Genomic DNA, 13,253 nt, shown 5'->3' with positions numbered 1-13,253 from the left:
GTGGCACCACTACCAAAAAGTCTCTCCTGCTTGTGCCACAGTCTCAGGTGATAGACTTTACATCTCCCAAAGTGGAAATGAACATCTCTGTTTTTTACAGAGACAACCCAGATACTGGGGACAGGAAGTACAAAGTCACTCATGCCTCCTATCTTACTTGGGGGTCTTGGGGTTTGGGGATAGTTCCTTTTGTGCTTGGTAACTTAGTAATTTTACTTTAGGGTCATTTATGGGATTTAGAAGTTTAACAAGCTCCTGCAGCCTTGGTTGGCAACCTTCAGTCTTGAAAGACTATGGTATAAGCCTACAGCACCTGGTATTCCCAGGCGGTCTCCCATCCAAGTACTGACCAGGCCTGACCCTGCTTAGCTTCCAAGATCAGACGAGAGCAGGCATGTGCAGGGTAACAGTTGCTGCCAGCATTGCTGAGCTTACCCACAGTAGGCTGAAGATGGAACAGAGATTCTAATCCAAAAGCCATAGCATGGCAATGTAAACCACTGGTGAGTTCTGTTAAAGAACTCGTTAGACCACTTCCAGATCTGCCCCCAGGACTCTACATATGTCACCAGTCCAACTGAATCTTCCCTCTCACAGTGTCTTCTCAGAGGATATTGTACCCTTCAGAGGCTTAACAGAATCATGGCTTTAGGGACTGGTGTATGTTGGAAACATGATGGTTTGTGGGTTTATACAGAGTGGGGTGGCTCAAAATGGAGGAGATTATACAAGTCACGACTTGTACAATAGGGCAGAATTCACCAGAGGCTGTGGAAATCTAATTATCAAGAGATTTTCATGAGCTGGTTTCAGTAATAAATCCAAAAGCGGTGCACAATGCACTAGCAGCTGCAAGAATCTGTACTGCATGAGTATGGGCCAAGTCAGCTGGGAAGAAGCATTGGTCTAGGTTGTGGGATGCTACAACAGCAGTGGTAAAACAAACTTTGTACAGCAACAGGAGAGGTACTAACAGCTTTGTATGGACATGGTCTTTATCTGGGACAACGTATCCTCTGTTGGATGGGCTTGAAGGAAATGTTCAAAATCAGTGTGGACTGTGAGAATCTCGTCTGTAACATGAATATTTTTTGGGGGGGAAAGATAATAAAATGAATGTAACAAATGGTCCTCTTTGCACTTTTGAGTGAGGGATGTGTGGGGGAAGAGCAGACAGGCGCCATTCTCAAAAGCCAGACTGGACTGTCTCTTTGCAAGAGCCTAAAAAATGCAGAGCATGAAGAAGAGCCTGAATCCTTCTGTGTGCCCTGAATATTCCATCAATCAGTTTCAATGAATGACCCCCCCCCCCTCCCAGTTCTAGCAGTGTGAGAGAGGGAGAAAAGCTTCTTTTGATCCATCAATTTTACAAGCCTCAGAAAGATCCTCTCTTATAATGGCCTCTCCTGGTAAAAAACTGCTCTAGCCCTCTGATCCTTTTGGTTGCTCTCTTTTGTTCCTTTTCCAGCTCTCAAATATCCTCCTTAAGGTGTGGTGACCCAAAACTGTGTACAAATGTGGCCGCCCCACCAATTTGCACAGGGACAATAAACTATTAGCAGTCTTATTCTCAACCCCTCTTCTAATGACCACCAGCACAGCATTTGCTGTCTTGTCTCCATGCATTGCTTTTACTGAATTGTCAGCCATGACACCAGGATCCAATTCCTGATGTGCCACCTCAGATCCCATCACTGTAAACAAAGTTGGGTGTTTTAAGCACCAATGTGCATCATTTTACACAAATTGAAACTGAACCATTTGGTTGCCCATTAGTCCAGTTTGATGATGCTTAATTGGAGCACTTCACAACCAGCCTTCGGTCCTGTCACCTTAACTAATTTGATCTCTCCTGCAAACTTGGCCAACTTAACTTGTTCTTTCTTAACTCCACATCACTTGCACACAAGTTAAAAAACACTGGTCCCAATACAGATCCTTTGGAGACCCCACGTCTCTCCACTGTTGAGAAATCTGGGAGTATAAATCCTCACTTTCTCTCAGTATAACCCTCCGTTATATGTTTGAAGGGAGGGTAAAATTAGGGGTGCTGTAAAAATGAATTATTATTCAGAATTTCTGCAAATGATTTTCCAAATAGCCATTAGAATGCGGGCACAGTTTTTCCGAGTGTTAGCAAAATCTTTTTGCTTATAGAATTATGTAAACCCTTTTCTTCATATACTACATCAGAACTGTTCTAGATCAGTGTTCCTCAACCAATGGTACTTGTACCACTGGTGGTACTTGAGGAGGTGTCCGGTGGTACTCGAGAGGACCCCCAGACTCCTGCCACCTGGAAATGAGACCAGCAATGCAATGAGATGAGCAGCAGTAAGAGGCTCAGCTCAGTGGGCAGAGCTCCAGTATACGCTTTTCATGTGCTCATCTCAGCCACCCTGAGCCTCTTAACAGTGTTTGTTGCATTACTGCTGGCCTCCCAATCTAGAAGTAACTGGTGATGACATCATTGCCAGTGACCTCCAGTGGTACTTCCAAAAGGTAATTCTACTTTTTGCTTGTACTTCCTTTCAGGAAGGAGATTTTTTTTCTTTAAAATGAATTTGTGTAGAATATAAGCATGGAGAACGTTCATTCTTCGGAAGACTTGAGGCTGCAATTCAATCCATACTTACCTGAGAGTAAGCTCCATGGACTGTAATTGAACTTACTTCTGAGTAGACATGCATAGGATTGGGTTCTGTGTGATTAGGGGAACCGGCATTGAGGAAAGTAAAAGGGGTGGTGTCAGGAGTCACCCAAGTACGACACTGACTGAGACCCCATGGTTGATAGAGGGCTCAACTGACTGGGTTAGCAGTCTCCATAACACCTTTGGGGGTCAGCCCCAGTGCAGATCTTTGTCCCATGACCAACAGCAACTTAGTGTTGTGTTTGTGATCCAGACTGGTATTTTAGGGTATTCTGGATTGATCAGAGATAAGCAGTCTGTTCCAGGACTTACACTGAAATGAGGGGGCAAGGAGAATTCAAAAAGGAATGGATAGACATCTGTTTCTGGTCACCTGCAGAGAAATAACTTGAACACGAAACTCTGCATTTTGCTAAGACATTTTCCTCACCTAGTCTCAATTCCAGGAGTTACTGGCACTCTGCTACACCTGGTACAGACACTGGTACAGCTTTTGATTAACCTACTGTTTGTGAATGATTATTACTCTCTATTCGAAAGATTCTCTTGGTATCTTCTGATCTTTGTCCATATATCTAATGGCACTAAGGCTCTTCATGAACTGCTACCCACATCTCGGAGGACATGGGGAGACCAGTCACTGGTTATACCCCCACAGAGCAGACTGTGATGGGCAGAGAGTGCCACCGGTGCCCACGCCCACCCATAAAACTTCTGAAAATAACTCTCTTGTTTCATCTTTATCCTCCAGCAGAACTGGCTGCCTCGAGACAGGGTGGATCTGCTTGGATAAACTTTGGGAATGTAAGTGGCAGGGTATAAAATGAGGTGGCACCAAGGAGCTGAGATCTCCGTGGCAAAGGTTCCCCAGAAGGGTTGAAGAAAGAATCGTCGTGAGTATGAAAACTGTATTGTGGAGCTTTGTGTCAGCCTTTGCAGTCGTGCTCCAGGGGGCGGCTGACATTCCCATACAGCCCGACCTTGACATCTCAAAGGTACAGCTAATAGATTTCCCAATGGGGTTGCATCCCAAAATGCCATAGAGAGCAGAATACCACCTTGCAACTGTGCACTGGGAGTCAGCTTTAACAGCCTAGCTCCTTTCCTATTGGATCTTTGGTGTCTCTTGTACGGCTGCAGCAGCAGAAGTGGAACTGTTTGAACTCCTCCATCTAGTACAGAGGTCAAGGCACAGAGGCCATCATGAGCCAATGAGTTCACACCACATTTTCAGAAACCTCCTTAGGCCTTTGAACTTCAGGGTATACTGACCTACTGCCCTGGGTAGCTGGCCAAGAAGGAGATGATGTGGGTGATCCAGTGATCCCCCTCGCCTCTTAGGGGCCTCCTTGACCTCTCCAACCCAGGGGATGTGTTCTGTTATGATGGCCAGAGAGGTAGCTGAGAGAGCCTGGGGTAGGAAAGGTGCTACAAAACTCTTCATGGCTGCCAGTTTGTTGAGCTTTAGATATCATCTTTAATGTTATTTAAACTGCTGCCTAGTGCAGTTTATACTTGGAAAGGTGGGGTTATAACAGTGATTTTCAACCTTTTTCATCTCACGGCACACTGACAAGGCACTAAAATGGTCAAGGCACACCACCAGGTTGTTGACAATTGACAAGACACACCATGCTGCCAGTGGGCTCACATCTCCCACTGGCCCTATTAATTCATGACCTTCTCCCAAATTCCTGTGACACACCTGTGGACCACTCCCAGCACACCAGTGTGCCACGGCACAGTGGTTAAAAAGGCTGGGTTATAAATTCATGAAATAAAAATGAAATAAATATTAGTGACTGGCGCCTCTCACTCATTGTTGGCATCCTTCAGTCTCGGAAGACTATGGTGTCACGCTCTGAATGGTGGTTCTGGAACAGAGTGTCCTCTCCAGTGCGCGAAGCCTGGGTAAAGTAGGTATGGAGGATAGGCTGTTACCCATGCAGCAAATCCCCCCTCTCCACGTCGCTGAAATGGTCCAATGGAAAGGCAGAGGCCAATACGGTTGGTTCCAGCGGCGTCGCAGGAGTTGCCAGAACGTGACTGTGTTCAGCCATGGACTGCCTCAGGGACTCCGGCTCCGGATTTTGCCTCGAGGTTGACTCCTGAAGCCTTTTCCTTAACTGGATGTAGCCACAAGGCAGTGGAGGTTTGGGATCAGAGTTTTCCTTCTCTCAGATGAGCTGCCTTCCCAGGCTGACGAGTCCCATCTACCCGGTGGCTGTTTAGTCGCCTCTTACGACAAGTACAGCCCAACTGAGGGCCTATTCTTATGTCACTGACAATTTGGCAGTTTAGTTGCCAGTTTCTGAATGGATGCTCAGAAATCTTGAAATGCTATGTGGGCCAAAGATTTTAGTCTTTTCCTTTTATTTCCCCCCCTCCCCCCAAATAGGCTGTTTTCCCATTTTTATTCTGCTGTCTTTTATACGTGCTGGCTTTTCATCCATGACTTTTCTTGAATTGTATCTATTATATTTTTCATTTTTGTATTATATTTTGTTGTTTGTGAGTTGCTTTAGGCATCTCAGCTTTTAAGGGAAAAGAGGAATATTAATCTTTTAAATCAATCAACATTTTTGCACAAGATGTTCAGTTTTACTGATTGCATTATGTCAATTTCCCTGCCTGGATAAGAGACTCAATACTAAACCCTCTTTCTAGCTTAAAGGAAAATGGCATGCCATTGCATTGGTCTTAGATCAAGGAGAGGTGGCGCATACCATGGGCTCTGTCACTAGAATGGTGCTGGCAAAGAATGGAAATGTGATTCTTACAAACCTGGTTCCTGGGTAAGTTTGCTTTAGAGTGCAATCCTAAGATTGCGATGAGCTGGCGCAGACCCCCTGTGCCGCCTCCTGAGTGTTGCAAATGTGCGGCCAGAGCCAGCTGAACAGGGAGTGGGAGAGGGTGATGGGAGGGCATTCCAAGGGTGGAATGGGAGGTAGATCAAACCTGGGAGGGTTGGGAGCAGTGCATGCCATATCCTAACCCCCATTCTCGGTATGGTCACCCCTACATGGGCTGCTTGGATTTGCACCAGCGAAATAGATGGGGCAGAGCCAAGTAGCCCCATAGGGCAGGCTAAGGTGTTACACAGGGTAGGGGGAAAAATAGCCCTTTACCCCAAGATGACCTCCAACGGCTCCTAGCCTGCACAGGATCCAGCACAAGCCGTGCGGCCTGGCTATTCCAGCACAGGTTAGGATTGGGATGTGATCAAATCTCCTTTTGTAATGTGAGAATCATTCTATCAAGAGACAATTTGTGAGTGAACCATCAACATTTTGCAATTTTCCTTCTACATGTTCGAAGGGGCAAGAGATTAAGCATGAAGAAAGCACTCCCAAAATGAATTTCCTCCCCAGTATTACCCTCAGAGTTCTCCTCTGTAAGGGCTGATGACAAATATTCTGTGGGCGTTCAGGAGTATCTGACAGGGACATGCCACGCCAGCTACATTTTGTGCAAATGGATGAATTACATTACAATTTTGCAATATGACCAGTTCCAAAATGACTCCATTTGACTCCAAACCATTAAATCAAATTTCAGTTCTAATAACTGAACATCAAATTTCACCATCAAGATCTGAATAATAAACCTTGACCTTCAAGTGCCCAGAGGGCCATGAGTGGTTCTCTGAGAGAAGATGCCTTCATTCCCAGTGGTTGCCCAACCTTTGGAGCAACTCTGAATTGTACCAGGCAATGATGGGGAGTGTAGACAACCCTGCTTATTATGGAAACTTTTTGATCTTTATGGGGGAATGAAGAATTACCCCCTCCCTCATGGCCTTTAGGTGAGGGCTCAAAGCTTCATCTGGAGTTTGAGTGATGCTTTGTTGCTCTCCCCCCCCCCAATGGTTTTATATTATTGTTTCTATTATGACTTTATTTATTTTAGATATTGTGCATTTTAATGTATTAGTAAGGCACCCTGGGCATTTGCTTTGGCATGGGAAAGGTGGAATACAAATAAATAGACAAATAAATAAATCTTTCCTTTCTTGTCAGAGAGAAAAGATGCAAGAAGGAGAAGCTTCTTTTGTTCCCTACTGACCAGCCTGGGAAATTTACAACTAAAGGTAAGAAACTTGTCAATCTCTGGGTACCCTGCAGTGCTTCTTTTTTACAGCACTAGCCTATGCATGTCTACTAAGAAGTCAGTCTCATTGAATTCAATGGAACCTGCTCCTAGGAATGTGTAAATTTGGATTGCAACCCAAATCCTTATGTGAAGCTAATTGGGACACTCATACATTCCTTTGCTAATAATTGTTATAAACATCATAAAAGTTTTCTGCTGATGAACCCCAGAAAATGCTTATTTTACCTGTTTTGCTCGGTCTGTTTCTGCATGACTTTTCAATTACTTCAGTTAAAATTCTCTAAGACTGCACATCCTAATTTTACTCCTTTGGTTCTTTCCATTTCCTTAAGTCTTGTCAGTGCTTTTGTTAATCCCCCTACCACGCAGGCAGAGGGTGCGTCCCACTGCATCCATTCTGCCTTTCTTGGGATGATACCACTACTCATCTATTGATAGAAAGGGCAGGATCACTGCTGCTCAGTACCTCTGTGTTATAATGAGCAATGAGCATGGAGCAGTTGATACACCCGACACTTCAGCCATTAGGCATCTTCAGTGCATGCTTTGTTGTATATTGCCGATTCTGGACTGGTACATCAGAGTCTAGAAATTCTGGGAGGGACAGTGACATCTCAACCCTTACACTGATATTCTGAATGCACAATGCTTATGCTCAATAAAGAAGAAAAATTTGTTTTCCAATTGAAGCACAGAGCACTGTTCGCTTGGTGGAAACGGATTACAGTGGTTATTGCATACACCATGTTGAAACGAGTGGAGCAGCTGTTAACGCACTGCACTTGTACAGTAAGTATCATGGATGTGGAGGGGCACAGTGGAGATGGGAGGGGCCTTTACATGTGTCAGGTGGACCTACCAGTGTTGACCCCATGCAAATGTGCTGAACACAAGAAAGCTACAAGCCTTCCCTCATTGCTCAGAGTGCAACATGTGTGCAGCTGAAGGAGGGGATGAGATGGGTTTTTGCGCTTCCCATTTCGTAATAAACTCTGCCTTTGTGGTTTTGCATCACATATTTGTGGTAAGAGGTAGTTGAGCCATTAGAAAAGCCAATGGGTGAATTTAATGGTTCAGTAGATGGCCATGCTGGCCATCAGTGTTGGGGTATTCTGCTGAGCAGATGCTAATATCCTCTTAATGTAAGAATAGCCCTGCTATATTCCAAGGACCCATCTAGTCCAGCTTCCTACATCTCACAGTGGCCCACAGATGTCGTGGGTGCTCCCAGAGACACCAAGATCCCTGTATCCAATTGCCACTGTTTTGCATCTGGCATTCAGAGATAAGCCACCTCTAAAACCCAGATGTTGCATGCCTTGTGACCTGTAATGAACTTTCCCTCCATAAATCTGTCCCGTCCCAATGTAAAGGCATCTAAACCCAGTGCCATCACAACATTGTGTAGCAAGGAGGTCCACAGATTAATTAAGCTTCCACAGATTAGTTACTCTTGTTGTGGAACTCAGCAGGGGAAACCAGTGTAGTGGAGAGGGTGCAGTAGGGAGTCCAGTCATTACTATCATGCACCACCCACCATTTCCCTGAGCCAACAAACTGTGTATGGAGGAGCTTTGCAAGACTGAGGAGCAAATACAGGTGTCCCATTCGGAAACATGTGTGTGCTGTCTGTCTGTTTGTAGCCAAAATTCTCAAGTTGGCACCATGTTCTATTTGATTCTTAAGCCAGGAAACCAGAAGCATCTGATGATGTGAAAGAAAAATTCAAGACTGTGGCCAGTTCCCTGGGATTTTCCAAGAACAATATTGTATTCCTAACCAAACCTGGTAATTGCAGTTGATTCAAAGGAACTATCATTTCCTGCTCAGGGGTGGGGGTGGGGGGAAGAATAACTAGCAGTATAGGATGAGGTTGTCTCATGCCTGTGAAGGGGTGGCAGAAGGAGGAGCGGGTTCCCCTAAGCCAACTCTTGCTGTTTTGTGCAACCAAAAATGATCAAAGGGTGAGCTTCCCCATGACAGAAAGCTAAAGAATTTTGAGGAATAGATGTATGGATAGTTTTCACCTGAAGATGATGGACATCCACTGTGGTTGGCTCTTTAGTAGAGTTCCCCTGAAGCCCTTCTCCATGCATCTTCAAGTCATTTGGGGTCAGTCAAACAGGATAGCTCTATAGCCTGCTCTTGTACCTGCAGCTACCTGTAGCAGGAGTTCCATCAACAAAAATCACCCAGTGATCATCATGGCTAAATTGGGATTTAAACTCTGGTCTTTGAGATCCTAAACTGACACTATACATAAGCAAGGAGATGACTGTTATTGACTGCTAATTCTGCAGATGAAAGTGTGGCTGAAATTGAGTAGTTTTTTGGGTTCTGTTCCTTCGGATTTCACATCTTATGATACCACAATTTCTTTACTTCCACAGATCCATGCCTGAAGTGAAGAGATACGTAGGTATAATCTAAAAAAACTAAAAGTCCATGTGGTGTGGGTAGGTGGTGGTGGGGAGATCAGTGGTGGACCTCCCCAGGCCCATGTCCCGAGGCAAAGGCCCACGATGGCGCCCCCCCACTGCAGAATGCCACCACCTCCTGTGTGCAAATCCCCCCCCCCACTTACCTGCACAGAGCCTCACATGACTCCAGGACGCACCGGAGAAACCTATTGAAGCTTCCCTGGGCAAACCAGAGGCACAGTTTCCAACCACATCGCCAGCCTCAGAGAGGCTTCTACGTGGTCCTAGAGTCGTGTGAGGCCCTGTTCCTTTCATCAATGGCAGTCCACCACTAGGGGAGATCCTCCACAACCTTGTATATATAAATTGATCACAAGTAGTTACCATCGACTTGAAAATAGAGACAGAATAGCCTAGACTGAATAGTCTTTAGATTTGTAACGAAGTGGCCCAAGCGTTATGTATGAGCTGATTTTTTTAAATTAGTATTTGAAGCATGGACTTCAAATTTGCAGCTGTGATCTGTGGTGCTGAGGGTTGCCAGCTATAATGATTTTATAGTACTGTTGATTTCAAAGGTGAGGGGGCGTGTACACTGCTTTTTTGGCTGCTCATGTACTCAAGAGTGGTCCAGTTTGAAAATCTGGCTTGCATTTATAGACACACCACACCAGTTGGAACACAGAGAGAAAGAAAATGAGCGCATATAACTGAATGTAACTGGAATGCAGAAAGGCTGGGTCATGCTCATAGTTTGCTGAAATATGTGACAATATAATAATGCCAATGATAACAATGATTAACAATGACAATATTTGGATGTACAGCATATTTTAACCTTCTTTTGTAACCGGCACACATGTTTCATAACATGAACACATGACTGCAGGCTCATCAATCTGGAATACGCACTGTCTACCAGTCTTTAAGAACAATTCATCTAAGAATAGATTGTTATGCATATATTATTTTTTTGCTTGATGCCTTCAGAGTACCTTATTGTTGAAGGATTGTATATAAATTTTTGGATAATGTATAGAAAACACTTAGCAGTTAAGTCGTACATTCAGAGTGTTTCACATACACACCACTGTGGTCATCTTTGCAACAAATTTTTAAAGCAGGTGAGCATTGTTATTCCCATTGTGTACACACAAAGTTTCCTTAGACTGAGTCAGACCTTTGGATCATATCTAAACTAACTGGAAGCAACTCGACAGGTCTTTCCCAGCCCTTCCGGGAGATGCCAGGGGTTGAACCTGGCACAGTTAATTGGCAGAGCACATGCTACACCCCTGAGCTGTAGACTGTCTCTTTCACAGATGGGGGGGGGGAGGTAGATAGAAGATGTGTAGCACTTGTGCCTAAGGCAAAATTTGAACGAGACTTTTGATTCTGCTCTCAGGGCCCAATCCTATCCAATTTTTCAGAGCCTCTGCAGCTGTGCTGATGGGGCTTGCACTACATCCTGTGATAAGGGGGGAATTACGGAGGCTTCCTCAAGGCAAGAGAATGTGTGTTCCTTACCTCTGGGCTGCACTGCGGCTGCATCAGCCAGGGCCCATGAGAGTGAGGTGCAGGGGGTAAATTGTATCCGAGCCCAGGTTCCAAAAGAGGCTCCCGTAGTCAAAGGAGGGGAGCTAGAAATTTTCTGGGATCTCAGGAATGTTTGCATATGTTATGTGAACATTGGCATTCACATTGGGTGTAAGCCTACATAGCTTTATATATTGTATTTTCAGATTATGATTCAGTGGAGAAGGATTTTAGAACATAAAGGCAGGCTTTTCCTTTGCAAGTTTTACTCACCTGTCCAGAGCCACCTGTCTCAGAATTCTGTTTGTGTTTCTGCAGGGAAATTGGACGCTTTCCAAAGCACTGGCCTGTGCAGTCATAGCAGCCGAGGTGACCTTTTTTGCAAATTTCCAGTCCTGTTCCAAACCAATCTTCTGCCCTGGTTGCTTGGGCTCTCTGGTTCCCTTTCTAAATAAAAAGAATTTGTTTGGGATTATCCAAAAGATTATCTTTCCCTTGTGTTTTTGTGTGATTGACATACGGGGGGCAGCACCAGAGCAAAAAAATATTTGTGACTTTTGGGGGAGTAGGGCAGGTTTGATTCTCAAAGAGAAATAATGGTATATTTCACAATTAATGCTCGCCTGCTAGATATATATTTTTTGTAAAGGACTGTAAATTGAGGTAAAGAAGTTTGTGCTCCAAGTACATTAAAAGCTCCTCTCCTTATTATACAGAGGTCCAGAAATGGGGATAACAGGGAGGACACAAGTTATTTACCTGCCCTCCTCAGCCCTCACACAGGCTCTTTGCCTCTCCCTCTCCTCAATCCCAATTTTTTTCCAGTGGTTCCAAGATACCCTTTCCTACTAGCACTGCACATTTGCAACGCCTCTGTTTCAGGTATATGGGAACACCTTGAATTTTTTTTCTGCAGACATTTATCTCTTTTTGGAGGTCCCCTGAAACTGGTGCAAAAACACATCATTGGCTGTGGCGTGGAATTGCACCGTCGGTAGAATATGGGGAAGTCCGCGTTTGGCACCTGTCTTCAACTGGCGTCCAGGACAGATGTGCCCACTTGCCACACCCTAGATATGCCACTGTGCTTCCCCACTGTTGCCAAAATGCCCCACCCACATGGATTCTGTTAACAATAACCCAAATCTCAGAACCCCCCCCCCCAGCGTCCAAGCCTCAGTGTCCCCAGGGAAGGAGTTCCGTTCCAGGACCCCCTGTGGATAAGAAAACTCACAGATAAAGAAATAAGCTGGTTTCGGGGCCCTGTAATCATCCGGAGGTGGGTGGGTCCACCCTGCAGGTTTGGGAACCCACAGATACTGAAATCCGTGGATCCCAAATCTGCAGATACTGCGGACCCACCCGTATACCTCTCTAATAAACTAAGGCAAGAATTGCCTTTCCTGTGCCAATGCTCTGATCTCTCTAAGGCAGGTGGTGGGGCAAAAGGCCCGAAGGATGACCATGACCTGAGGTGGTGGCCTGCCTTTATAGGGCATGGACTTTTGCCCATGGGCAGCCTCCATGGACGCCTTCAGTCTTGGACATGGCAATGCAGGTTCTCACTCAGGTCCTAGGTCTCCACAATGATGTCTTCCTGCCTTTTCTTTATGCTGGTCTTCTATCCTCTTGTGGGGGGGGGGGTCGGAGACAAGAACTCTGAAGTAAAAGTGGACATTCAAACAAAATAGCCATGGTGAGCAAGGCACGTTACCCTGAGGCACAAGCGAACTGCCAAGATGGCTTCACTTCGGTCCTCTGTGGTCCTCCCCCTGCTGAAGTGTTGCTGTTGGAGTGTGCAGCCTCTCAGAGCGAAAGCAAAATGGCAGTCCTGAGGCATGAGGCCCTCTCCTCTTTCCCACCTTTTTTCTTTGTCAGGTGACATGCCAAGATGGTTTCTCTTTTGTCCTCTGTGGCCAGGAGCAGGTCAGCCCCAGCTCTGAGGGGCAGAAAGGCTTCTTTTAGCTCACTCAGGCAATTGGGCAGACGAGGCATAACTGCTTGGCCTGGTTACATCTCCCGTCAGCTGCCACCAGTTGGCATCTCCAGGCACAGCTGAGTGCAGGAAGGCCATCATGACCCTAAGAAAGCAGCTCAGGGGCTAGCAGCCGTTCCCCCAAAGCACAGTGCAACAAGGAGTTCCCCCCATTTCAACTTCTGAGGTGTTGCTGTCAGAGTGTAGCGTCTCAGGGCGAGAGCAAAATGGCATCCCTGAGGCATGAGGCCCTCTCCTCTTTCCCACCTTTTTTCTGTCAGGTGCCAAGATGTGAAGTGCCAAGATGGCTTCCCTTCGGTCCTCTGTGGTCCTCCCCCTGCTGAGGTGTTGCGGTTGGAGTGTGCGGCATCCCAGGGCGAGAGCAAAATGGCAGCCCTGAGGCCCTCTTTCCTGCCTTTTTTCTTTGTCAGGTGCCAAGTTGTGAAGTGCAAGATGGCTTCCCTTCGGTCCTCTGTGACCAGGAGCAGGCCAGCCCCAGCTCTGAGGGGTAGAAAGACTTCCTTTAGCTCATTCAGGCAGATGAGGCATAACTGCT

The 13,253-nt window shown here is 45.8% G+C and overlaps 1 pseudogene; it reads right to left on the bottom strand.

Moving 5' to 3' along the window:
• Positions 1-301: 301 nt before the first annotated feature.
• Positions 302-421, bottom strand: LOC136635738 (5S ribosomal RNA; annotated as a pseudogene).
• Between the last annotated feature and the right edge of the window lie 12,832 nt (positions 422-13,253).

The sequence above is a fragment of the Tiliqua scincoides genome, chromosome 16 (assembly GCF_035046505.1).
Source record: "Tiliqua scincoides isolate rTilSci1 chromosome 16, rTilSci1.hap2, whole genome shotgun sequence".
Classification (NCBI taxonomy): domain Eukaryota; kingdom Metazoa; phylum Chordata; class Lepidosauria; order Squamata; family Scincidae; genus Tiliqua; species Tiliqua scincoides.
The sequence above is the reverse complement of the archived record's forward strand: the minus strand, read 5'-3'. Positions and strand labels throughout refer to the sequence as shown.